General features: G+C 39.1%; 1 protein-coding gene and 1 pseudogene across 1 annotated transcript in view; both read left to right on the forward strand.

Annotated features, from left to right (window-relative positions):
* Positions 1 to 27,155, forward strand: part of NRG1 (neuregulin 1) — a 1,087,745-nt gene that overhangs the window by 353,775 nt on the left and 706,815 nt on the right. The window lies entirely within an intron of this gene.
* LOC110584099 lies at positions 20,305 to 22,149 on the forward strand (annotated as a pseudogene).

Here is a 27,155-nt window from a genome sequence, read left to right on the forward strand (position 1 = left end):
AGTATGCAGTTCAGACCCTTATATGCTTTCATTGAGAAGCTTGTATAAGTAGAGCAGTGAATCCACAGGTCTCAAAGTCCTATATTAGCAAACATGCTAGAGCCCATTTCTTAAGAGAAAGTGGAGAAAAAAAAAAAAAAAGAACAGAACCATGCTCTACTTGGGAATTAATTGGTTTTTGCTCTGTTGAGCCGACTAAAAAGCACTATTGATGAATAAGTGAGGTCTTGGGAGAGGTGAGGACAGAGCTACCACATAGTGGGTCATCTAGGCTGTTTGTGCTTTGGAAGGAATGGAATCTGACAAGTCGGGGAGCCCTTGTAACTCTGGGAAATAAGTGATTCTTCCATTGTTTGCTGTTTTTTCCCAGCTTCCAATAGTAAAGAAGTAGGCAGCTGTTTTGAGGGTATCTTTGAACTTAAAATCTCAACCCTAGAAAAAGCTCCGTAGCTTCATCCTATGCAGTATTCATTATTTCTGTGGTTATGAAAATCAAGTTTCTTAAATAACTGAATGAGCTGATAACATGGCCCATAATTGTGACGTCCTCAATCCCAGAATTTTAAAAGAGAATCAGTGTTGATAAACATGGTGTAATGTGAATACATAGACACAGGACTACTTTATAACAGGGAAGCAAGTGGATTAGCCTGAAATAAGAGTCTTCTATGTGCCAGGCACTGTGCTCTATCTGCATTACTTAATTTAATCTCACAGAATCCTTCAAAATCATATGATGATAATGATGGTGATTCTTCTAAACAGCAGAGCTGGGATTTGAACCCAGATCTGTATGACCGAGGTCTCTATTCTTTTTTTATCCTACATTAGCTGTCTGCTCTCTGGCTCATGACTTTTTAACCACTGGATATATAAAAGATGTAAAATTAGCTGAAATTAAAGCCAGTATACTTTTTTTCTCTGTTAGCTGCTGTGACTGAAACTATTGGCTAAAATGAAGTTTGGAGAATAGGCATGAATTTCGATTATTCAATCCCCTGGTGAGAACCAGCCAAATCCTATTATTTCTACAAGGGGGAAATGGAGGGGAAAAAAAATCTCGGTTTGGGGGAATATTGGCTGTGGAGTATAAGGCAGATTTAGATGTTAAATGTGATAGGGAGGTGCCAAATTTCTCAAATGCCCAAATGTTCTTTTGTGTTAAAAAAAAAAATGGGGACTCATTGTTAGAAAATTCTAAGAGTCTTACACCAGCCAATTCACATCAGTAAAGTTTTTGTTCTGTCTTGTTTTTGGCCAGTTTTGCAAGGGGGTACCCTGAGAGGAGGTGGAATGAGACCTAGAGGCAATTTTTGGTGTAACACACACATAGCTATGTGTTAGCCTGCCCTCACATGGTCACCTGCTTGCTCTATCGCAGGAATCAGAGACAATAAGCCTGCCCAGTGTGCTTCACCGGGCCGTGGGTCCCACATTTCCCTCATCTGCTTTTTTTCAAGTGGTTCTTACATGACCTGTTACCACCACAGTCCTCTCTATCCATCTTGTTTTAGAGCTCAGTGCATCAGAATGTCTGGAGCAAGCACCAAACAACAGAAAAATAATTTGAGTCACGTATGTAATTTTAACTTTCTAGCAGCCACATTTCAAAAATGTGATTTTATCCTAAAGTATCATTTCTAGATGTAATTAACATATTATTAGTGAGATGCCTTATTTTTTTTTCATAATAAATGTTCACAATCCTCTGGGTATTTTGCATTTATAGTACATACAGTTCAGGCTAGCACATTTCAAGTGTGGAATAGACCTACAGGGCCAGTGGCTCCTCCATGGGACAGCACAGGTCTACACTACGAAAGTATTCCCTCTGTGTTCATGGACTCTGCTCTCTCTATGCCATCACCTCATCGACTTACCCATAGAGGGAGCACACCACTTCCATCCCATCAGAGAACATGAGGGTCTGGAGAGGATGTGACTTGATTACCTCAGAGAGGGTAAATCAGGGAATTTCGTTGAGGGGAACTGCGGCCTCTTTTCTCAGGAAGATGAAATCATTATTATCTCTGTCATCTAATTTAATACCTATGCACAAGATAATAGAGACTATACATCTCTATATAGCTATATACAGATACAGATACAGATATGTCCCTAAGTACACGTGGAGTTGGCACGCAGCCCAGAACGCACTACACTGAAAGTTCCGATTAAAGACAATAGGTAAATGAAATGAACATCTAATAAAAACCTGTTTGTGTTTCTAAACAGAATTAAAAGACTAAAATTAGAATAGAACACAAGAAAGAATAGGAATAAATTTGGGATAAATTACAACAGTGATTTACGATACTTTATGATACTCAGGATACAATACTCGGGACAATTTACAACAGGAATAAATTATGACAGTAATTACTTCGGGTAATATTTTGTTACTTCCTAGTCTACTATAACTTAAAAAGCATGGCCCTCAGGCACACGTCTTATCATACTCGAGCTCAGTGCCTCCCGTTCTTTGTTCTTTCTTTGACTCTATTACATTTTTTTATTATGTTAATCACCATGCATTACATCATTAGTTTTTGATGTAGTGTTCCATGATTCATTGCGTATAACACCCAGTGCTCCATGCAGAACGTGCCCTCTTTAATACCCATCACCAGGCTCACCCATCCCCCCACCCCCCTCCCCTCTAGAACCCTCAGTTTGTTTCTCAGAGTCCATAGTCTCTCATGGCTCGTCTCCCCCTCCAATTTCCCCCCCTTCATTTTTTAACTTGTCACAGGTTGCTGGGTCATGGGGCACAGAGATGTGGACTTGCCTGGGAGAGAGGCAGGTGTAGGGTTTTGAGCACCCATCCTATGCAGAGAATGTCGTGACATTACTGTTGCTCTTCATGGAGATAGAGTCTGTCGTGGCAAGGAAGCTTCTGAGGTGTTAACTTGAGCCATGTGTGTCTTAATGGAAATCTGTGCAGGAGAGAGATATGAACCTAATTTTGGGAAAATGTGCTTTGTCATTATATATGTGAAGTCCTTTGAAGTTCTAGGACAGCCTGATATAAAAGGAGAAATTAATTTAAAAAAAAGTTCAGTTTTTTGTATGCCTCTAATACAGTCAAGTTCTTATTAATTTTTTAGCTCCTCGATTCATTCATCAAGATTCCTTTAGGAAGCTAAACAGACTTAGAACGAGCAGGCCTGTCATTTGGCTTTGTTGTTAATTGTGGGTGTTTAGTTCCCTACAACAAAACTACCACGTGGAATAATAGACGTTCTGTCAAGCAGACGTGGTTGGAACCTGGCTTCTGCTACTTAGCTATTCTGTGACTTGAGGAAGTCACTCAGTCTCTCTGAATCTTATTTTGTTTACATCTGTTAAATGTAAACACCATCTCACAGCTTGTGAGGAGGAATGAAGGTATTTATCTGATTTGTCTGGGACAGGACCTAGCAAATACTGGTTGCCCAATAATTACCAGCGCCTCTGCCCTTTACTTCTCCAAAAACTTCTTGTTGGCATTTTCCACCCATGACCCTGGTTTTTCAAAAAGTTCTTTCCAGGGGCGCCTGGGTGGCTCAGTTGTTAAGCGTCTGCCTTCGTCTCAGGTCATGATCCTGGGGTCCTGGGATCTAGCCCCACATCGGGCTCTCTGCTCAGCAGGAAGCCTGCTTCTCCCTCTTCTACTCCCTCTGCTTGTGTTCCCTCTCTTGCTGTGTCTCTCTCTGTCAAATAAATAAAATCTTTAAAAAAAAAAAAGTTCTGTCCACACACAGATTAGACTTAAGTTAAAATTCCCTATCATCTTCTCCAGTTTGCATTGATTAATACAATTAATCTGATTAGAGGTATAAAACCATCAGTTGAATTTCTAAAAAAAAAAACAAACAAAAATCACATTAAAACAAATACCTATTAAGTACTTACTCTATTCTGGTGCTGAGCTCTGGAAACACAAGAGTGAATTCAGTATAGCTTTTGCCCTAAAGGAGCCTTACATTAGTCTTGCCTGTGGATTAAAGTCTGCCTCATATTGCTGAATAGGGAGTGGCTCAAGATCCCAGGAGAACCTGGGACTAGCTCCTGATCCCTTCTTGATGGGTCAAGGAAGAATACCAGGTACCACATTGAACAATAATTCCAGTAGATATAGTTAATCTATATAGCCTTATTCAGATAAATTCATGATTATCTTTAAGCTTCTTTGAAATAATGAGAATAACCTGCCGGCCCCAACTGACACTTTAACAATTCCAGATAGTCAGCTACCATTCTGGAGTACGCATGACCCAGATTTTGTGAAGGGAGAGTGGGGGTAGAGAATGACGTAATTAGATTTGCCTTAGAAACTGCAATGGCCGTGTTGCAAACTAATTCAAGTGAGAAATCGTGGGAGATTTCAAATGAAGCATGACTGAATCAAGAGAAAGGGGTGGATCCAATAGGCTTACTAATGACCGGTAAGATGGAGAATGTCAAAGAGAAGACATCTGTACTGCTCTGATCCATTAATCTCATTGGCTACTTTTAACACAGGGTTGGGGTGGTTTTATTCCAGGCTATCCTTTATGAGGTTGGGGTTTTCCTTGATGGCTGATGAGGCTTTGGGGACAAATGAGTTTTCAAGAATGAGAAAAAAGGAGGACTGAGAATGAAAAATGCTGAAGAGGAAGTTACAAAGGAGATCCACTTTCTTCTAAACCATTTCTTCCAGCTCCTTTGGATTCCTATGACCTTTGGCCAGCTGTTGAGGGAAAGTTCCTCTCTCTTTTTTTTTTTTTTAAAGATTTTATTTATTTATTTGAGAGAGAGAGAATGAGAGACAGAGAGCATGAGAGGGAGGAGGGTCAGAGGGAGAAGCAGACTCCCTGCCGAGCAGGGAGCCCGATGCGGGACTCGGTCCCGGGACTCCAGGATCACGACCTGAGCTGAAGGCAGTCGCTTAACCAACTGAGCCACCCAGGCACCCAAGTTCCTCTCTCTTATGAAGCCTGATCATCAAACCTGGGAATTTATTTTATTCTGCTCTTCTGAGTCACATTAGGTTCCAGAGTAATTAACTCTTTTTTCCACAAATCTTGCATCTCTTTGGGAACTTCCACAATGATTTTTGTTTCTAGTCTAGAGATTTACTTTTGGTAGCTCATTCATTGTCAAAGAAGTGATAATTTTCACAGTACTATATTCAAACTCAGTTGATGATCAAAACCTTTCCAAATGAAGACCTCAACCCAAACACCTGGAGACTCTTGTTTCCCCTTCACCCTCTAGGCAGGGGAATATGCCTGAAAGCACACCTATATACTTTTGTAGTAAGATTTAATAAACATCATAAGAAATGGGTTGTTCTCCCTGTAAGAAGTTATAATTTGCTGTATCTGTATTCCTATTCACTTATCTTAGTTTGCTTTAGGTATTTCTAAGTTAGTATGTATGTAATGATGTATCTCTCAGTGAAACTTCAGAGATGATTTTCAGTCCTTGGAATTTTTTCCATAGTTTCATAAAAGCAAGACTTTTGAAAATGGCTTATGTTAAAAGGTTTGTATGGGTTTAAATTAAAAGTAACATAATTTACTGAGAGTAGCAGACTATAGTTCATTTAAATTGGTGGAGACATACAGACTTCACTTTGGAAGTCACTAGAAATCAATGCAGTAGAGCAAAAAGCATTCACTGTTCCCTTGCCGTTCCTTTCGGAAGGGTTGAGAAGATTAAAAGAGAATCCAAAACTTTACCCTCAATTTAAAGATGTTTGTTCAAGTGCATCTATCTTGCTCTACACAGTGTTAATAAGAAATAGCTTTACTTAACGAATAATGAATTCATTTGTTACCCCCTCCCATCTAAAAATCCTTTATTTGAAACAGTTCTTTGAACTTTTACAAAAGTAGTATCTCCCTTCTTTACAAAATAGTTTGTGTAGACTACGAGTAGTCTTTAGACTACTTATAGTCTAAAAGAAAGAGGGTTATATTCTTTTTCAGTAAGATAAGGATCTCATCTGTTCAGCTATGAGTATATAAATTGACAGAAATAGAACAGAATTACAGACTGATATATTCAGGGGATGCCATGGTTAGGAGTGTGAGCTTAGGGTCTTGGCTCTTCCATTTATTAGCTGTGTGACCTTGGGAAACTTACAGGACCTCTTCAGTTCAGCAGAGATAATAAAGGTACTGTCTCAAAGTTGAAGTGAACAGCAAATGAGATAATGCATGATAAAGAATAAGAGAAGGAAGAAGCAATGTGTGTTGGCTTCACTAGGGACATTTCTTACCCAGAACAAAACTAGGGATGCTTTTCTTCACAGTAAGAGAATATCCTTGCTTTTCCAAATGAAATTTGAATATGATAAATGAAATGAAACATGAAGGGAAAATTAGGAGCTATGATATTCTAAGATTTAAAAACAAGTGTAAGAATGCTCACTTTCAGTTGTGCAAATGGCCAAATCTTTTGATGAGGCATAGTGATCAATCAGACACATACATAACAATACATCACTTTGAAAAGTACTCCAATTAAACTTGTCAAGGAAACAGATTTCCACTAATGTTATATTGTGTTTGGATTTAGTATTCATATATTTTATCTATTCCTGTTTCATTCCAGTGGGACATTATGGAGGAATTGCTCAGAGGCACTCAGCTTCAGCATATATTTTTGGAGTATGTGAGAGAAAATCCCAAAGCTGGTTACTAACAGGTTTTGAAAGTGGTATTCATCTTCAAACCTCATAGGGATAGCTATCAGAAAGGGGAAAAAAAGGCTTGTAATTTTCCAATAATAAGATTTATAGAATTACCAAAGTTTAGTGAAGAGCCGTTGCTTTCCAACCTTGCAAATTACTACCATTAGTTAACAAATTAATTAATGTTTTTTATCAAGAGGTGCTCAATGATGGTTCGAAAAACTACTAAAGGGGATGTGGAGAGAATTGAAGCTTAGAGTAAATGACCTATGAGGGACCTTCAAACTAAGATTTTTGTATTTTCAAGAATTACTTTCACTGTCATTTGATGTTCGAATCCAATCCCTTCTCTAGGGAACCAATTCAGATTAAAGGAATTTCAAAAATACCCAAGCAATCAATATCTAATTCATTTAAGTCCTGTTTCTTCCCAGGCCTGCTGGGTCTAAGCTTGGCGTTGCCTGCCATTTCTCTTACATTCAAGCACTTTGGGAAAGGAGCGATCTTTTTAGATCTATTTTCTCCCTGAACCTTGGAAGCTCTATCTATATGAGAAGAGGTGAATACTAAGCCTAGTGTATTAAAACCTTTTCTAAGAGAATCAATATAACTTTGGAAAGGTTCATTTATATTTAAAGGAGAAAAGAGACAAAAGTATAAATGGATATTACATATCACGTAGAGACTGAAGAATGTAAGAAAGAATTGAAAAGTTACTGCTTGTTCTTATATTCCCAGCATCTATTATTATTTGACTTGGAGGGATGTTCTAGATATCTAATTGAATGTGTTTTCTCTTTTTCTACATAAGGACAAATTCTGAGATTTATTTTTTTGGTGTTGGTTGCAATTATCTATTATCCCTGAAAATTCCTGTAGTGACCAATGATGACATAGATCATAGGTTGTAACCAGTTCAGGCTGTGTCAAAGAACCAGTAGGTTCATTAGAAAATATGGACATGAATCCTTGAGTTCTTTATCCTCATGTTCCAATCAATAAAATGCATCAGCTGAATTACTTTATTCCACTATTCTAAGTGAATACATTGTGCTTTCATATTACTATTTTTTAATTTCAGTAGCTTGAATATCTGAATTTTTAATTTTGGTTTGTGTTAGAATGGTTGTACCCAGTGCTTCTGGGTACAAATAAGATATTAGCAATTTGGGAGCCAGTGAAACCCAGAATTATTATATAATTGACATTATGCCATTAACTTAAATTAACTTGTAGTATGTAAAACACCTCAATATTCTCACACATACCTGTGGTTTTCAAAATCAATGTAAGGTGAGCCAATGCTTGCTTGTGACAAATGCTTACTTGTGATAGACAATTGTGTATCACCTCTCTTCTCTTTGCTAAAGAAACCTCTCATTTCATCCTCAAAGGTGTTCTACTTGGCTCCTTTCAGCTTGGTAAAACAATCATATACTTTATAATTTCACTTTCCAGCCATCAAACACAATAAAATGAAACAGTTTGTGCTTTTATTGTACTTACTACTCTTAGGGGTCTCTCATCGATAGCTTAGTAAACCAATGGCCACTATCAAAGCTGGGGGAGGTCATTAGTTGAGAAAACTTGGCAGTAGAAGTTATTTCTGTAACCTATTTCCAAGTCAGTTGTGCCATTTTAATAGGTGAATTGTCTAGGGAATTCAGTTTAGAATGATATGCAAAGACAAGTTTGACATCACTGGTAATGGGTAGAAGATGTATTAGAGGAAACTGAGATTTTTCAAACTTACATATTCTCTTTTCTAAACATACCATTGGCCGGCTATGAGGTTACCTGACAAGTGAGGAGTAGATGCCATATGGAACCCCAGACTTCTGGCATGGACAGTAGGATATATCAGACTGGGAGCTGTCTGGCTTCAAAACCCACATGCCACCAGACTGAAGTTCATCATGGCAAACCACAGAAAAAAAAAAAAAAAACAGCTGAAAGGCAGAGAAGTCTAATCAGCAGGGTAGAATGTGGTACACATTGTCTGGGAAAATGGACAACAGATGGCAGTAAGGATTCTAGAACATGGAAGTCTGGAAAGATACAAGAAGATGCCCTGATAGGCAGGGATGAAGTAGACATATTTGGAGATACAGGCAAATCAACATTACCAGAGAGGTTTATTATAAAGAAAGGACTCTAGAATAGGACTAAGATTCCATGGATAGACTCTAGTCTTAGCTGAGTGATTTTCAAGAGCAATGCTGGGCCTCAGTACTTTTCATGATTAGATTTATAATATCAGACATAGTGCTAAGGACTTCAGAGATTATTTTATTCTTCTAAAACTATGAAGTGTATACTGATGGTCTTTTCATTCAACAGATGAAGAAACGGAGCCACATGGAAGTTGTTACTTGCCTAGAGTCACACAAGATAATAAGTAAGAGAGTCAATATTCCTACCCAAGCAGTCTGACTTCAGAGCTCATAGGGATTAATGTGATACTCTGGCAGCTAGGTTATGAAAGCTTTGACTTCAACACATTTGAATAAAGGGTCCACAGCTGGGACAAAAAATGCATAAGACAAAAGCTCCATCATTAGGGTCAAAGTGCAGGATCAAACTGGGATGAGTGGTGGAGTGACTTGGGCTGAGCTTTTGGCCAAGAGCTTGTTACCGTCTTCCCTGGCCTCAGACAGAACTGCTTCTAAAGGATGGTGAACAGCTAGATACTCAGGAGAGGCAAGTGACTATTACTAGGAAGAGAAGGAGAAGAAGTAGAAAAATTTAAATGTCAAGAAAAATCAGGCCTAGCACATAGTAGGCACTTAATAAACGTATGTGAACAAATAAGTGAAACAGTGCTCCACATTTTCAGGGTGCTATCATTCTCAAAACTTTTTTTGGTAAACGATAATGTTTATTGCAAGAAAAATCAACCTCTCTGGGTTTTAAGGAAGATGTTATGGTCTGTATTCTGTCTGTCTATTCAGGAGTGGGAGGGAGATTTACTTATTACTCTATGCTCTTTTCTACTTTTATGCCTTTTTTTTTTTATCATGTTCATATTTCACCTTTAAAACATCATAATAGGAGAGAAAGAGTCTTTCCTTTTTGTAATTTAGCCTGAATTCTGTGATTTCGGCAACTTTCCTACATCTTACCATATAGGAATTTAGAGACCTAATCCACAAAGACTCAGTGAGCCTAGACATCTTTCCTAGACCTGCTTTAGTAATCCAGCAAATGCATTAAGATTAGAGACATATTTACATTGTTCTTAAAACTATGTCAAAAAATACACAAGGGGCGCCTGGGTGGCTCAGTTGGTTAAGTGACTGCCTTCGGCTCAGGTCATGATCCTGGAGTCCCGGGATCGAGTCCCGCATCGGGCTCCCTGCTCGGCAGGGAGTCTGCTTCTCCCTCTGACCCTCCTCCCTCTCGTGCTCTCTGTATCTCATTCTCTCTGTCTCAAATAAATAAATAAAATCTTTAAAAAAAAAAAAAATACACAAGAATTTCTACTTCAAGGCACCTCTATGAAGACTTTAATAGCCCCAACTTAAGAAGAGATACCCCAGCATCCTAGGCTGGTCTGTAGCTTTGTCCCATTATTTGAAATTGTGCTTACATGTGTTTGAGATATTTTTCCTATTACTCATTATTATAGGTTTCCCACTGCAATTCATTGCCCAGTGCTTCTTAAGGGAGTTCCTTAATACATTTCAATCTTAGAAACCAATTCTGAACTGCATTTTCCTATTGAATGTATCTGGCACATTCTGAATCATGTGAGAATAGCCTATGTATATTACACTGAAGTAACATAGATGGGCTATCATTAGTAGAAGGAGGTTGAGTAAATGTTGATACTGAAGAAGATTCAAGAAATATTTGAACACAGTCACAGTCCATACCCAATTCTCAATGGTTGTTTTTATAGACCATGAAATCATAGCTAAAGTCAACTCTGGTTCTGCCCTAATGGAGAGGAACAGTGGCACAAATAATCCTAAACCATAGATAATTCAAATGCATTTCTACTTGGCTTTTGAATGCTTTTTATGATAATTTTCACAGCACATTGCCCTTCTAATTATGTTTTGTTTTGGGTAATATTGAAATTAACTTGTATTTAGTGATTATGTGCTATCTGATTGGATTAGAGAGGAGCCCCAGGAGTGTGTTAGAAAACCTGCTGTGTATGATCTTCAGTTCTTTACACAACGGCAGCCCCAACATAAAAGGCTTATAGAAGTGGAAATGCTCCGACTAGCAGGCACATAGCTCCAGGATCTCAGTTGCATGAAATTTCTTCTTCTTCTTCGTCTTTTTTTTTTTTTTTTTCCCTCCTTGGAGGCATGGAAAGTAACTCAAAAGAAAAAGAGAAATCTGGATACATTAGCACTAGGCTTTGGATAGTGAGGAGTACTTAGACCTGGGTAGCCTCAGACAGTGGTAGCAAAAGCAATCTGAGCAGTCAGGTGTGAAAGTAAGACAGTGGGTCAAAATGAAGTAGTGAGAAAAGAGGCCTTGATAAGTAGTTTCTGTAGATCCAAGCAAGGCACTTGCTTAAAGGCTTAGCATGCAAGCAGGCATCCACAATTCCATGAAAACCATAAGACAGGGTGAAGAAGGAACAGGAACCAGCCAGATGTTCTGTGTAGTGGCTCAAAGGGGTAGTAACAAGGGGGTACTACCCACCCTTAGCAAGACCAGAGCCAAAGAGAAAACACCTAAAAAGTAAGTGGCCCCCTGCTTATTTGATCGAAGACAATGCCCAAAGCACCTGAGTGCCGTCTTTAAGACACTAGTCAAGTTGTTAAAACAAAGCCTCAAACCCTCCCAGAAAAGATCACTGTGATGTAAATATTGGAGAAGAACGAAGTTGTTTGTTACAGCAGGCCTTGGGGCCACCACCTGGAGGCATCGCTTTCAATTTAAATTCTTTCCAGTGCTGTGAACAAGGCTGGATCTAATCCCTGGGTTCTTCAAAATCCCTTTTAAAACACTGGCCAAAGGAGGCCATCCCCTCCCTTTTGTTGGTTCCCTCTAGTACTCCTAAGGATTTTCAATTTTTTCCCACCAATATTAAAATAGAAATAAAAGGGAATAAAATAAGAGGAAAAACTAGGTATGTGTGGCAAATATAAGATAACTCTGGTTTAGGTTTCCATGATGACAATGACGGATCATCACTGGCTGTCGGGAGTGCTGGGTTGAGAAGGGCTCAGCAGCTAAGAACGCCATAATTGATTTGGCAGATGTCTGCTCAAGTGAAGAAGGGGGAGTGTTGACAAATTGGCATCATCTCAGCCCCTCTTCACTTTTTTCCTGAAGAGCTGATATAAATTAAATATCACTTTATTTTTGTTTGCTTTATTACGTAATTATTGTTAGAACGTAAGCTCCACAAGAGCAGAAACCCTGACCAGCTTGTTCCTTGGCATCTAGAACAGGACATGAAATGTGGTAGGTGGTCAATAAAGGATTTGCCTGACGTTCCCCCCCTCCCCCATTTAATACAGCTCCTGTCTCTGAAATTGCAGATACCATTGTGCTGTACCAGCGGAAGTGATTTCCTGGGTTTGCTAAACCCAGAAGGAATCAGCATTTTAGTTTTTCTGTCTATGTAGCAACATCAAATTGGGCACTGGGTTTTCATTTGAGGGATACGCCTCTTCTTCGGCCAGCTGACATAAATGTGGTGATTGACACAATGAGAAAGGCTTTTCTGCCAACAGGGGAAAAGGCATTACCCACGATAGGCCCATCCATGCTGTAACTAATATCTTTGCCATCACTATATTAGAGTGGTGACATGGGCTCATAGCACCTCCATTCCTCCTTCACTCACCCTATGTTTGAGCCGTCTCTCCCCACTCTTCCTTTTTCAACCATGTTAGAGTCCTCCCTGGCCTATCACCAGCGAGGCTGTTGCAGCCCTTTGTAATTCCTGTGTAGGAAGGATTTCCCACGTTGTCTGTTTACCCCATGTGGCATTCCTTCCATCTGTTTACTTTTGGTTTGTTTTCTGTGTAATTTAACTTTCTACAACACATGAAAGTACTGTTGAGTTTCTTCTTAAGCCTGTGATATTTCTTATGTGTAGGATAACCTCAGGAAACATTAAATTCTAAGAATTTAATACCAGTATTATATTGGGCTCATTTTTAAAGTAGTAAAAGCCTTTCTATTCATGTTGTTTCACTTTCCAGAGGAATTCAGAGCTTTTTATTGAAGTAAGGCTTTTCATAACCATGTTAAGGTGATTTGAGGGAGAAGTTAACTGACTGAGCATCAGCCAGTCCTGGAATGTTTGATGCCAATCATCTCAAAAGCGCTCCATCTGATGTACCTTCCACCTGAGCACATTTCACCAACAATTGCCTTTCCTCTCCTCTGCTATGATTGGTTCTAGACAGGAAGGATGGAAGCTCATTTTATAAGACACACGAATACCTAACCAGTACATGTGCATATCCTCATACACCCGTGAATCCATTTTGATTTTTCTCTCCCTCTCTTTTGCTCACCCCTTTACAGAGAGGAAAACCCAGTTTCCCTTTTTCCATCCCAAGAACCTCATTTCAGAAAAAGTCAATAAAGCATCCAAAAAACACCTTCTCGAGAATTGGGATGTCTCTCTTATTTCTGACAGTTTTTAAGGTGTGTGTGTACGTGCATGTGTGTCTCTGAAGCAGGGTAGTGGTAATAGTGTGTTTGACAAGGATCAGTCAGGCAAAACACTCTTAGCATTATTCATATTTTATTGTTGTAAAACTGAGGCATGGGTAAGGCAAACTGATATTGTCTATATCGAGTGAGTCTTTGATGCACTGATTTGTTTACCGTAATTAAGCATACATAAAGTAACAAGTACAAACACATGACAAATACATAATGAAGCATACATAAAATAATTGACAAAGAGATATACAGCAGTTTCATTTGGGGGCCAATACTGGTATACTATGAGTGGCTGTCAAGCTTATCTTTAAACTTCCATCATATTGCTGGCCTGGCTGTAAAAAAAGAAATGATGGTCTGACCTATTTGCTAGTGAAAGAATTCATTCTTCCTCCATAATGGTTCTGAAAACATGAACTTCTCAGTAAATGCAGATACAGCTAATGACCATTTTCAGGATATGATGGAGAAGGGCTCATTGTAGCTCTTTGGTTTTCCAAATACCAGTTACTTAAATGTTTCCAGGTCTTCCTTCTCCTCAACTCCATTTCCTCATACCCTGTAGACACGGCTACCCTTTTCTTATCTCCTAATAATGTCGATCTATTTAGGAAACAAAACAGAGAATCATAGAGAAAGGGAGAGAAAAATAAAACAAGGTGAAACCAGAGAGGGAGACAAACCATAAGAGACTCCTAATCATAGGAAACAAACTGAGGGTTGCTGGAGAGGAAGATGGGGTGGCTGGGTGATGAACATTAAGGAGGGCACGTGATGTAATGAGCACTGGGTATTATATAAGACTGAACTTTACCTCTGAAACTAATAATATGCTATATATTAATTAATTGAATTTAAATAAAAATAAATTAAAAAATCAAATAATAACAACAAAAGTAATGTCGATTTCCTGGCTGTCATGTCAAAGTTAAGGGCATGTGGGAGAATGAGTTTGGGCGGGTGGCCTGAACAAGATAATGATGCTTAAGGAAAGTTCTCAGTTTCTACAATTGATGGCGAGATCAGGTCTGAGCATGTCACATGAGCTTCTCGCAGCAGTTCAACTCTCAATTTATTTGCTTTGTTTCAGACCACTCACCTGACTTGTTATTTCCCGTTGCTTGAGGGCTCTTGACCTGTGGATCTGCCGTCCTGCCTGGCCACTCCATATGAATGGAGGGTCCAGTAATTCCACCCATTGTTCTTCTCAAATGCAGGGAACATAGATGTGAACCACTTGAAGCCTTAGGGTTCATTCCAGGCTGTAGCATCCTCGTGAGCCTTAATCTAATGTTAATATCAAAATGCCTTGAAGACAGTTTAGGAAATCTTTAGGCTAATCATTTATATATTTTTTCCTTATCTCTAAACTCCCTTGGCATTGTCCAAAGTGTAAGCTCTTTTTGGTTAGCAAACTTCGGTTTTCATCTCCTTTAGGTCTGCCGCCCCACTCTCACTCTGCACTGCTGACTTAACTCTGTGCCTGTTGGGTTGTTAACCAATCCTCCATATTCTCAACATTTTCTCCCTGCATTTGAAACCTAGGTCTTCTTTAAGGGCACTGGTTCCCTGCAGCCCAGTTTCCTTTCCCTTAGCACACATACATGTTCATGACTGGAGGATGGGGGTCATTAGCCTGGCAGCTTCCTCCTTTCCCATTAGAATTTTCAGATATTTGCCAAAGAATGCTCATGTTCTCCCCCAAATTGTTCTCTTTGGTGGATCTTGCCATTGGGCTACACGTAAATTTATCCCTCTTCATAACTCACATTTATGGCCCGGAAAATGTCCTTAATGGGAGGCCATAAGTGAATTAGGCAATAGGTCCATGGTCTTACCTGGAGATGCTTTTGTGTGGTTTCCTCATTTGCTTGGGATGACCCATTAAACAACCTAACTTTATAGTTCCTTGACCTCAGCTCTTTCAGGGACCTTTGTCTCCGTATGTCCATAGGAATCTATTTTCTCAGCCGCATCTCTTATGCTTTCTCAACAAGAACCTCACATATCCCATCTTTCCTCTCGAGTCTACCTGCTTTTTGACCCCTTTTGTACTCCCAGTCCTGAGTCTTTTATTCTCTCCCTGTTTCCAAGCCCCTTTCGACTTCATCTTCAAGACCTCGTGGTCACTCACTTGAATTTCTCCTTCACCAGCTCCCTTGACCTTTCAGCTCATTCTCTTTACAAACCACCCCCCACCCCGAGTCCTGGGTCAGTTCTCTTATCGACCTTTGCTGCTCCTAGAGCCAGTCAGAACTGGTGTAATGAAGGACAGTACCAGAATAAATTATTTATCTTGATAGCATGCACTTTACATAGCATCCTGGTGCTGTTTGATAGGGCCTGGAAGTCCATGCAGACCATATAGCTCACATGGTACCTCAGAGCCCAAACTACCAGCGCTGAGAATGACTGAGTCCCCTAACTGGGAAAGGGTGATAAATTAAGCTGTTTAAAAAATTTCTGTTTACATGTGCACATACATAATAGATAATTTTATAGGGATGAGCAAATATGATTATGTCTTATGTACAAATTGGTGGGGAGAGATTTAGCAAAATTTCTAGTTTGTTTTTTTTTTTTCTTTTTGGTTTAGTTTTCACTTTTCTTCTTCTCATTCCCTACATCAATATTAGCCTCACCTCATAAACATACACCCAGAAAAATTATGTCAATAGCCTAGAATATGTCCGGGTTTTTTTCCCAAAACTCGTATACTTAAAGAGGCATACAAATTCATACATATGTATACATACTCCTTTGTATATACATACATACGTGATTTATATATACACACATACGCATTCATACATATATACATACACACTATAGATATATAGGCTTTTTTTGTCATTGTTTTAAAAGGTGAGATCATAATATACACATTTTTAGATCAGAAACTAGCTCTTGTACCTCCCAAGTCCAGTGCTCTTTCAGTCATACTATACTGAGTCCCATAAATTAGTATAAGAGGCTAGTCTGACAATACTTACAACTTAATGTGAGAATATGCTACAACATAAATTTTCAGGCCTGAGATAGGAAGAAAATAGAGAAGAGCAAGAATTCAGCAAAGTTCCTGTTAATGGTTCGATGGCTGTATGGATAGACCAAACTGTTTTTATTGAGCCAAATTTATCAACCAGTGGAGACTCATTAAGACTCCAGAATTTGAAGGGGCATCAATAAAACAGAGAAATTTGTGTTGAAGAACTATGTAAGATATCTTATGAGAGGAATTCTCTCCTCATTTTAATAGAGCTCGTTTCACAGAGAAAGCCATCGGTAGACTGTGGTTGAAGATCCTCCCTGGGCTCTAAAGCACATCTGGAAAGGCTCAGCTTTCAAATTGGAGCTCCTTGTGCAGTGCTGGAAATATTTGTCTTGAGTGTTAGAAAGCTGTTTCCCAAGATGATAAAACTCGTGGCAAAATATGAGAGCCTTCATGTTTTTAGAAAAAAACCCCACACTTTTACATCACATTTCTTAATGGTGCATATATGGATCTATTTGTCAAGAGTTGTCCTCTGCCAGGTTTTTGTGCACTTGGTGAATGTCCGTTGTCCCCAAAGTACCCTGAATACTAGTCCATTCAGTCACCAGATAATTTAGGGTCATGCCAACTTTATGCTGGGTACTGGGCCTCCCGTATCCAAGTGGGAAAGGTACTACCGAATATCCTGTGTGCTGGTCCGTCCAGATAACTCAGTGTGGACTTTTTGACCTTCACTGACAAAATAGCAAGGAATGAACAAATGTTCCTTCAAGCCAGCTAATTCTTTGGTTATTATGAAGCTGATTGGATCTTTTGTATGCATTCCAAAGACTCCAAAAAGAGTCCTTGAAGGTGTAATTCCACCAGAAGAGGTTTGCTTCATACCCCTCGAGACACCCCACAGAAGGAGCTCTTCAGCTCTGTCATTATGCGATGTGCGTTCACATTATAGAGCATCTGAGAGTTGAATAGAAAATTGCTTTTGGTGCTGGGTTTTCTGTGACAGTTCAGAAACAGTACTAGGTTTCAGACCTTTATTGTGTATATCAACTTTTCCTTTAAGTGTTCTGCATCTTTATGCATATAATGGGATTTTTTTTTCTCATACCTACCATGTATCAGATTGTCTCCTGGGCACTACACAGGCATTTTTCTGCTACAATCACCTTGCCAACTATGTTATTTTCCTCACTTCAGAAAGGAGGTTCATAGAGTTGAGGTAGTCCCGACAACACCACAGAACTGTAAGAGGCAGAACAAGAATGAAACTCAGATCTCTGTGTCTCCAGATTCGGGGTTGAGACCCCTGGCTGTACAGCCCCCCACAGCTCTGGATCAAAAGAGAATCAGGAGGTGGGGACTAAGTTGGGGCAGGAGTGTATTCTGCTGGGTCAGTTTTTAAAGGAGAGCCTCATTTTCTAAAGCTTAATATTAAATGTTCACAGGATGTATTTAATGTTAGTACAAATATATCTCCCAGAGCTGGGATTTTCAGGGACTGCCATTCCCACACAAGTACTGTGAGGAACAGTGGGAAGGGAGAACAGGTTGACTTTTCAGGGAATGAGGCAGCTTGGGAAAAAAAAGACCGAAAGTGAAACTATAATCCCCAGTCCTGACAGAAAATATCTCTAGGGTAATTATGGCTGATCTAATGCTTGTTTCTCTGGGTAATCATATAACCTAGCTTTCAGTGAGTGTAAATTTCTCTGCATCTCTTCAGTTAACTATTTCTACGTATTATAGGTGGACTGTCCAGATAAAGTGGCCTAAATTCACGCTAGATGAGAAAAAGTCTCTCATGAGACTGTGTGCCACAATATAAATATACTCATTCACATTTAAATTTAACCATTCTGTAGCTCTTATATTTGTTTAATACTCGTTTTGCACAAAGTCTCCTTTGCAATAAATTTCTGGATGATTGGTGTTATCATGTCAGTATTTATTCAAGAAAGGAGAACAACCTCAAGACTAAGTGACTCTTGAGAGCTTACCTATTGACTCTGTGACAGAGCTGGGGAATAAATGACTCTGAGGCGACACACTGTATGTGCTGTTTCTCATAATTTCTCATGTGTTACAGCTCTACACTCATTAGCTGAGCATGTCAGCATTAGCTGAGGAATGTATCCTGATCGATGTCTGCCCATTCCCTGGATAATTACCACTGTTTGGTAAAAGATTAGGAGCTCTGAGTTCACCTCCCTGGTAATGAAATCAACTGTTTGGTTAATGTTAACATTACACAGTTAATGCTGGAATAATTCCTCAGCCCCCCCACTCTCTACCCTTAATCCAGCCTGGGTCTCCCTTCATCTTTGTAGGTTTCTGAGCTATTTTGTATTAACCAGGTGTCTGGATGAACTAATTTCATTTAGTAACCATGTGCTCTGACAAGAGTCCAGTGACTTAGAGGCCCAAGAACAGAGCACTCAATAGCATTATCCTCTCTTGACATGCCAAATGTGGATGTTAGTGGGAGATGAAATTAGTTTATTATATACTTTAGAAAGAAATATAAAAGTATTGAGAAATTCTCCAGTGTATCCAGCAGCAAACTTTTGTTTTCCAACTTTAATTTTACTATAAAGGTAAAAAAAAATTATTAATCATTACTCCATCTCAACTGTTCTTACTTTGTGGGAAATGGGAGATCAGTGGGCAAGGATCTGGCATGGGTGTGTGTGTGTTTGCCTGTGGGTGTGTGTGTTACTTATGGCTGTTAATTATCTAAGAAAGGCAAATGCTCAAGTGAAGGGAAACAGACAGTGGTTCACAGTGATCATGAAGCTGTGTTTGTATTGCTGCCAACTCTTGGGGAAAATTTCATATCTGTTGCTACAGAAAAAATACTGGAAAACATCAGTGAAAACCTACAAATGGAATCCTGAAAACTGTAAAGATTTATGTCTCTTGGTAATTCAAAATAGGGACAAATATTATTTATGAAGACTAAATGTTTGTGTTTCTATGCTACAATATTTGGTAGTAATAATTATTCCCATATAGAGTTTATATTAATCCTGACCATGCTAATTCAGAGTATGAGCTGTTATTTATCTTTGTCTGCTTATGAAGCCAGTTTGTTAGGCAAATGATCAATGTAATTTGCTTACTGTCATTCAGAAAACCAGCAGTCTTCAAACATTTTAGAAGCATCTGTATATTAGTGGTAGTTTAATTTTATATAAAATATTCTTTACTTGGACATTACTATGCTAACTTCACATCCAACATGTTTATACTGAAATCTTCAATTTCTAGGATAAACCAGTGTCTCCTGCTGACTCTGGTTTTTGTTGATATAACTATTCCCCCCATCTTGGAACCTCAAAATCTTCCTTAATGAATTACTCCTCTTCCTTAAAGACTCCTTTCATGTTATGCATATTTATTCTGTCAGAACATCCAGAAATACTGTCTTTCTAGTATGTTTTACAACTATCTTTTTAGCTTCATTTCTAGTGCCTTCATCTCAGACCTCTACTAATCTACTGGATTTATTTTTCATCTCCCCGCCTACCATTTTTCTTCCTCCAGTCCATCCTATGCATCAGAGTTCCTCTATCTTTTGGCATCTGCAAAACACTTAATAGATATACGGGGTACAAACAAATGAATTATAGGTAAAATTTTAAAATATTCTCATAATTTTTAAAATAATAGTAAATCATTTACTGGGTGTTATACGCAATGAATCATGGAACACTACATCAAAAACTAATGATGTAGTGTATGGTGATTAACATAACATAATAAAAAAAATAAAAGTGGTAATAGCAATTACGAAGAATTAGTTCATTATAATAATTACAGCAATGATAATAATGAAAAAAATTATATCATGAGAGGAGAAGAGTATTTTTACTCTTACACGAGGATATAGATACCTAGCTCTCACAGAGTTTGAAGAGTAGATTCCATATAGAGTCTATTTCTTCATTTATTCTTTATTTCTACCAATTCAGAAAGACCTAACTTAAAAGCCATTGTGGGAATGAGAGGGAAGGAGAGAAAGTGGTACCCACGGATTGCAGTCCCTACAGCCAAGCAGGGCTACAGTGCTTACACGGCCCAGCCCACTCAAGGATATGCACAGACCACCCAGGCATATGGGCAGCAAAGTTATGGAACCTACGGACTATCCCCAGGCTCAGACCACTGTGACCTATGGGCAGACTGCCAATGCAACTTCTTATAGAAGCCTCCCATTGGTTATACTACTCCAACTACCCTCCAGGCATACAGTCAGCCTGTCTAGGGGTACAGCCCTCATGCTTAAGATACCACCACTGCTATGGGCACTACCACCAGGCCTCTGTACAGCTCAGTCTGCATATGGCACTCAGCCTGCTTACCCTACCTATGGGCAGCACCTGGCAGCTACTACACCTGCATGACCACAGGATGGTAACAAACCTGCTGAGACTAGTCAATCTCAATCTAACACAGGGAGTTACAACTAGCCCAGCCTAGGATAGGGACAGAGTAACTACAGTTATCCCCAGATACCTGGGAGCTTCCCCATGCGGCCAGTCATGGCACCACCATCTTATCCTCCTACTAGCTATTCTTCTACACAGCTGACTAGTTATGACCAGAACAGTTACTCTCAGCAGAACACGCATGGGCAGGTAAGTGGCTACGGACAGCAGAGTAGCTATGGTCAACAAAGCAGCTGTGGGCACTGGCCACCCACTAATTACTCATCCCTGGCAAACTGGATCTTACAGAGCAGCAGCTACGGACAGCAGCGTTCATTCTGACAGGACCACCCCAGTAGCATGGGTGTTTATGGGCAGGAGTCTGGAGGATTTTCTGGACCAGAAGAGAACTGGAGCATGAGTGGCCCTGACAACTAGGGCAGGGGAAGTAGGGGGTTGATTGTGGGGCATGAGCAGAATTGGGTGGGAAGGAGGATGGGGTGGAATGGGTGCTGGAGAGCGAGATGGCTTCAATAAGCCTGATGGATTCATGATGAAGGACGGGTTCTTGATGTAAGCCCATCTGTAGATCCAGATAAAAACTCTGACAACAGTGCAATTTATGTGCAAGGCTTAAATGGCAGTGTGACTCTAGATGATCTGGCAGACTTTAAGCAGTATGGAGTTGTTAAGGTGAACAAGAGAATCAGACAACCCATGATCCATATCTACTTGGACGAGGAAACAGGAAAGACCAGAGGCTATGTTACAGCATTCTGCAAAGACCCACAAACAGCTAAGGCTATCTTGGACTGGTTTGATGGGAATGATTTTCAAGGGAGCAAACTTCAGGTTTCTCTTGCTTGGAAGAAGCCTCCAATGAACAGGATTGGGGAGGTATGACTCCCCATGAGGGTAAAGGACCTCCACTTCATGGAGGTCCCGGGGGCCCAGGAGGTTGCATGGGAGGCTGTGGAGGTGACAGAGATGGCTTCACCCCAAGAAAGCCCTGGGGTTCCTGAAGGAACCCATCTGGAGAAAGATACAGCCCCAATCCAGGGTGTGGAAACCAGGACTTCACCTGGAGAATAGAATGCAACCAGTGTAAGGCTTGAAAGCCTGAAGGCTTCCTTCCACCACCCTTTCTACCCCTGGGCAGTGATCTTGGCAGAGGCAGCCCTGGTGGCCTGCAGGGAAGAAGAGGTGTCCTCATGGACCACGGTGGTCCCAATGGAATGTTCAGAAGTGGTCATGGCGGAGACAGAGGTGGATTCCATGGTGGCCGGGGCATGGACCCAGGTGTCTTTGGTGGAGGAAGACAAGGTGGCCCTGATGGGCCTCCTGAACCTTCAATGGAACAGATGGGAGGAAGAAGAGATGGGAGTAGAAGACCTGGAAAAATGGATAAAGGAGGGTGATGTCAGGGACACAGAGATGGACCCTAGCAGACACAGAGGCCCTGTGGAGCTGTGTTGACTACTAGATTTATTTTTTAAGCCAGAAAATGTTTTAAATTTATAATTCCATATTTATAATGTTGGCCACAACATTATGATTATTCCTTGCCTCTACTTTTTCACCATTTGTGATGAAACATTAAAACAAGTTAAACAGTATTAAAAAAAAGCCATTGTGAAGAGCAGCAAATATTGGGTGGTCTTTGGACTAGTTCTGGTTTTTCTGATCATGAGAGGATTCAAGAATTATGGAGAGTTTTCACTGTAGACATCCAGTGCCCTATCAGGAACTAATTAGGTTGAGACACACCCTTCTCAAAAGTAGCTGGAATGTTGAATTCATCGACACAGAAGATAATTGACCAATGGATTTCTAATGAATTTTTGGTTGGATTTGTTTGTGGTAATTATTTCTTCATATTCATTTTTGGCATTCAGATGTGTTTAATATGTCCAATAACAACACTGATTTCTTTCTTGAATGAGTTTGGAATATCTTTAAATAGTAAGAAAGAAACTCTTGTCAACTAATCTGTTTATATCAAAATTCAGTCTTTTTAGGAACTTTTCTTCTCTCTTCCTAAATGTTAAAAATTATACGTTCTCTCCGAAGTAATAGATTCAGGATCCTCCAGATATAGAATATACCACTTAGATAAGCCATTGGAAATTAAAGAAATCTTTTTTACTTTTTTCACTTATTGTTTCATTTGAAGATCTTTACTCCTGACAGCTAGAGCTCTTGAGTATGAAGAAACAGAATCTTCTGTTCTCAACCCATTTTCTTGCACAGCATGCTGGAAATTCTTGGCTATGATCTGATCATATTTGTAGCTTTTCCTATTCCTTCAAACTTCAGTCAAGTTCAGGAGGCACACTTACATTGACAACTGTGAATAAAGCAGGGTTGGATTGCCCTGAGGTGCAATTTCTGTCATTCATGTGACGGTATCTTTGTTATACATATTGATGGTACTCAGTCAATAACAATCCTAACGCACTATTTACACCAAAGTTTACAAAATGATTAACAAACAAGAAATCTCTTCCCCTCTGGCATAGTTTTTAGTGATAAATAATTGTCAATCATGTCTCCTTTTACACATGTGATCTACTTTATACTTGTGAATGTCTCTGATTTTGTACAACTTTGAAGAAAAATATCTGCTAATAAAAACAACAATAAATAGTAAATGTTCTTTCACATTGTATTCCACTGACTTATGCATATTGTAACAGTTTCATAAATGATTTTGTGATTGGTTTATTCTGCTTTACTCTATAATGTGACTAATTGTCACTGGATTTATTTGCAACTTTGACTGATACCTCTTTTGTTTTGGTTTCTTCTCTGCTTTTAGTAGGGAGACTCAGCAATATCTTAAAAGCTTTTGCTTTTCACTTGTTTTGGAAAAACTTGACAGATATACTTGAACTCTGCCTTGAAAATTATAAGAAAGCCTCAGTGACTTCATACCACTATTTGACAATTTTTGGCAACAGGCAACACACTGAGACCCAGGGATGAAGGACAGCTAGTCCACAAAGTCCAATCTTGAGATTTTTATCATTCTACTTCCTGCTTCTAATTTTCCTTTTGTGCTGCTTATGAAAATAATGCATTATAGAGAACTTTGTTCTGCACACAGATTCACAATGTGCATTCTCTCTGTAAACTTCTTCACTATTTACTTTGACAAGTTTATGTCATGGTATATCATTTATAATACCGCTTTCATATTTTACTACTTTTGTATGTCCAGTGGATTAATTTTAAACCATTGGTTCATTTTGTGTATTAGCACTATTAAACACAATAAAGCAGTTATAAGAAAAAGTACACAGTCATCAAATATAGACACTACTGAGCAAATTTTGTGAAAATGAGTCAGCTGAAATGAATAGCACCTTGTTTGCCAGATGTTACCTAAGACAATCTACATATTCCATGTATGTGAGTTATTTTAAATATAAGAGCTATTAAGAATCATCACACATTTTTATGAGAATCTAACTCTGTGTTAGACTATTGGCAACAACTAGTTTTTCCACAAGTCTCACATTTAAAAATGGTGCCTTGTCCCATGGCTTATAATCAAGTTACCATCCTTAAACCCAAAAAAAACCCCTAAAAACTAAAAACTAAAAAAAAACTTTCAGTGGCTCTGATGGCCTCTGTGATAAAATCAGAACTCCTTAGCCTGACATTCCCAAGGTCTCCCCAAAGGGGCTCCATTTTACCTGCTCAGATTTATGTCGTATCCCTGCAGATTCGCCCATGTCTCACACTCAGGATGTCTGCTGAAAGCTGGTTAACTTTCTGATTGTTTAAGGCAGTTGTTCAAAATCTCTCTGTTCTTTCCTTGTCCTGTGTGCCAGAACTTGTTTGCACAAATGGACCAGAAATCTTGGCTTTATTCTCTACTGGACAACTCAAGTTCTTATGTGTGAATGGAAGGTGCGGAGGAATAGAGGCACATTTAAAACATATTTTCAAACCATGTCTCCATTATGTTCTGTGAACCATTCTTTCCAACCAGTTTTTACTCACTGCTTCCCCAAGTATACCATTTGCTTTCTTGTTTCAACTTATATTTACATCACTCTAATCATCAGAAGAACTTTCTCTGTCTTGTCTACCTTGCAAATTTTTTGACTCCTAATGCTTTTCTCACCTCCTCTAATAAAATCTTATTTACCTACCTTGTCTGAACTGCCTTTTTCCCTCTATAATTTCTATTGAAATTACTTTCATCACAATTCTTTAGTTAGTAGGTTGCTTTGAGTCAGTGGGTTGCTCTGGAAAATATACTTAAGTTGTGTACAAGTCTTCAATTTCAATGATTGTCCATTGCCCCAGACTGGATTATAAGTGCCTTGAGGGAAGATATTGACTTATACACCTATGCGTCTGCTCTAGGGCTTTGGCACACTGTGTGATTAGCAAATGTTGTGTTTGAGTAAACCTGCTTCCCAAGATTTCCCCCCACACATAAACTAGAGGCAAGAATTTAAGGAAAACATATATCTAAGTAAAGAATTCTATCTAAAACTCTTCATTCATTCTTTATAACTTCCTCATCATCTGGTTTGAATCAGGGGCATTTTAATTTATCTATTTACTTAACAAATGCTAATATAGTATACACTGTATCACTTTTCTATGCACTTTACAGATGTTATACCATTTAATTTTCTAGACAGCCCCCTGCAGTAGATACTATTATCCCTATTTTACTTAGGAGGAAACTGATTTACTGACAAGTAACTTGGCTAAGGTCACAGCATTAGTCAGTAATGGAGTCCAGATTCAAACCTGCGTTTTTAACCACTCTGCTCTCGGAATTTAGGCAATAGCTTTCTCTAAAAAATAGGCTTCCCTTTTTGTTTATGGTATTCGTATAGGCTGGATATTAAATCATTTAAAGAAAATAACTCTCTGCATTTTAGTGAAAAGAAATTAAGACACATTTTCAGTTGGCATTGCATCAGAGATTAGTGGACATGAGAAGACAGGAATTCAAAGCCTAACAAATGGTCTAATCCAAGTCCTAGAAGACTTTCTGTCCTAATGACCTTTCTGCCATGGGGTCATTATCCTGATAATATGCTATAGTCCCCAGTGTCTGGTTTTCTTGTTTGTTTGTTTGTTTGTTTGTTTGTTTTGAGAGAGAGAGAGAACATGTGCAAAAGCAAGCCTGAGTTTGGGGAGGGGCAGAGGGAAAGAAAGAGTATCTTAAGCAGGCTCAACCACCCAGGCGCCCCCACCCCAGTGTCCTGTTTAAAAGTGCAATATCTTTTTGAAGCAATCAACTTAAAAGGGGGTACACATCACAGACAGTGGCCTCCTAGAATAGAAGGCACCCCTAGCTGCTGTCCCACAGGAGCCATTCCTGCTTAGCCATCTTCCTTAGCCTTTCTCATTGGGCACATATTATTTGGTGCCTTTCAATCTGTGCATAAATTGGAATGAATAATGAATGAAGCAGTTCTGCCTCTTACTAAATTAAACACTGGAAATTGTTTACAAGTTCTGTTGGCTCAGTCACTCCTCGACTCTCACTGAAGAATTTTTCTGGGATTCTCTTTTAGTTTCTGGTGGAAGGTACACTCTAACTCATTACCCTTTGGGTTCAGGCTGTCATTCCCAATGCCTCAAAATCTATTTTTCCTCTTTCTTCCCTTTTTGAAGTCTAGAGTTCTTTGAATTTTTAAACTTAGGCTTTTTTTTTTCTTTTAAAAAGTATAGTTCCCTTTATGAATATGGCTCTTAATTGCTAAGCCTTCCTTTCTTTTTTAAAGATTTGTTTATCTGAGAAAGAGAGAGCGAGTGAGCGAGGGAGCATGAGCAGGCGGGGCAAAGGGAGAGGGAGAGAAAATCTCAGCAGACTCCATGCTGAGCATGGAGCCCATCCATCTCATGACCCTGAGATCACAATCTGAGCCAAAACCAAGAGTTGACGCTTAACCGACTGCACCATCTAGGCGCTTCAGTTGTTAAAACTTCCTAATAACTAAAGGAAAATTGCAGTTTGGTTTAGAAAATACTTTCATCCAGGAACATCCACTGGCTGTGTTTACACAACTGAAGTGTAGAATTGAGTATTGTTTGCAGTATTAGAATAGGGTAAAAATAAAATGTGACTAATTTTATTACCAGTAATGTCCCTAGTTTTTTCTAAAGTTATCATTAAGGTTTAGGTCCAGATTAGATAATTACTTCCAATCAGTCTCCTTTAGAAGCTGGAAGCCAATGAATCTCCATGTTTTCTCTATGATATTTTATAAATTTGGCATAATTAGTTATGTATTGATATTGACTTCCTGTTTACTTTAAAATGTATTTCACAAGGATTTACTTCATTCTAGATGAAAGAAAAAGAACTGGTGGATAGTCCTCTACAAAAAGTTAACATATAGAAATTTCCTTGTAATGGAGTGTGAGACAATGTTCTATGTAAGTAGCA

The sequence above is a fragment of the Neomonachus schauinslandi genome, chromosome 2 (genome assembly GCF_002201575.2).
Source record: "Neomonachus schauinslandi chromosome 2, ASM220157v2, whole genome shotgun sequence".
In the NCBI taxonomy this organism is placed as follows: Eukaryota; Metazoa; Chordata; class Mammalia; order Carnivora; family Phocidae; genus Neomonachus; species Neomonachus schauinslandi.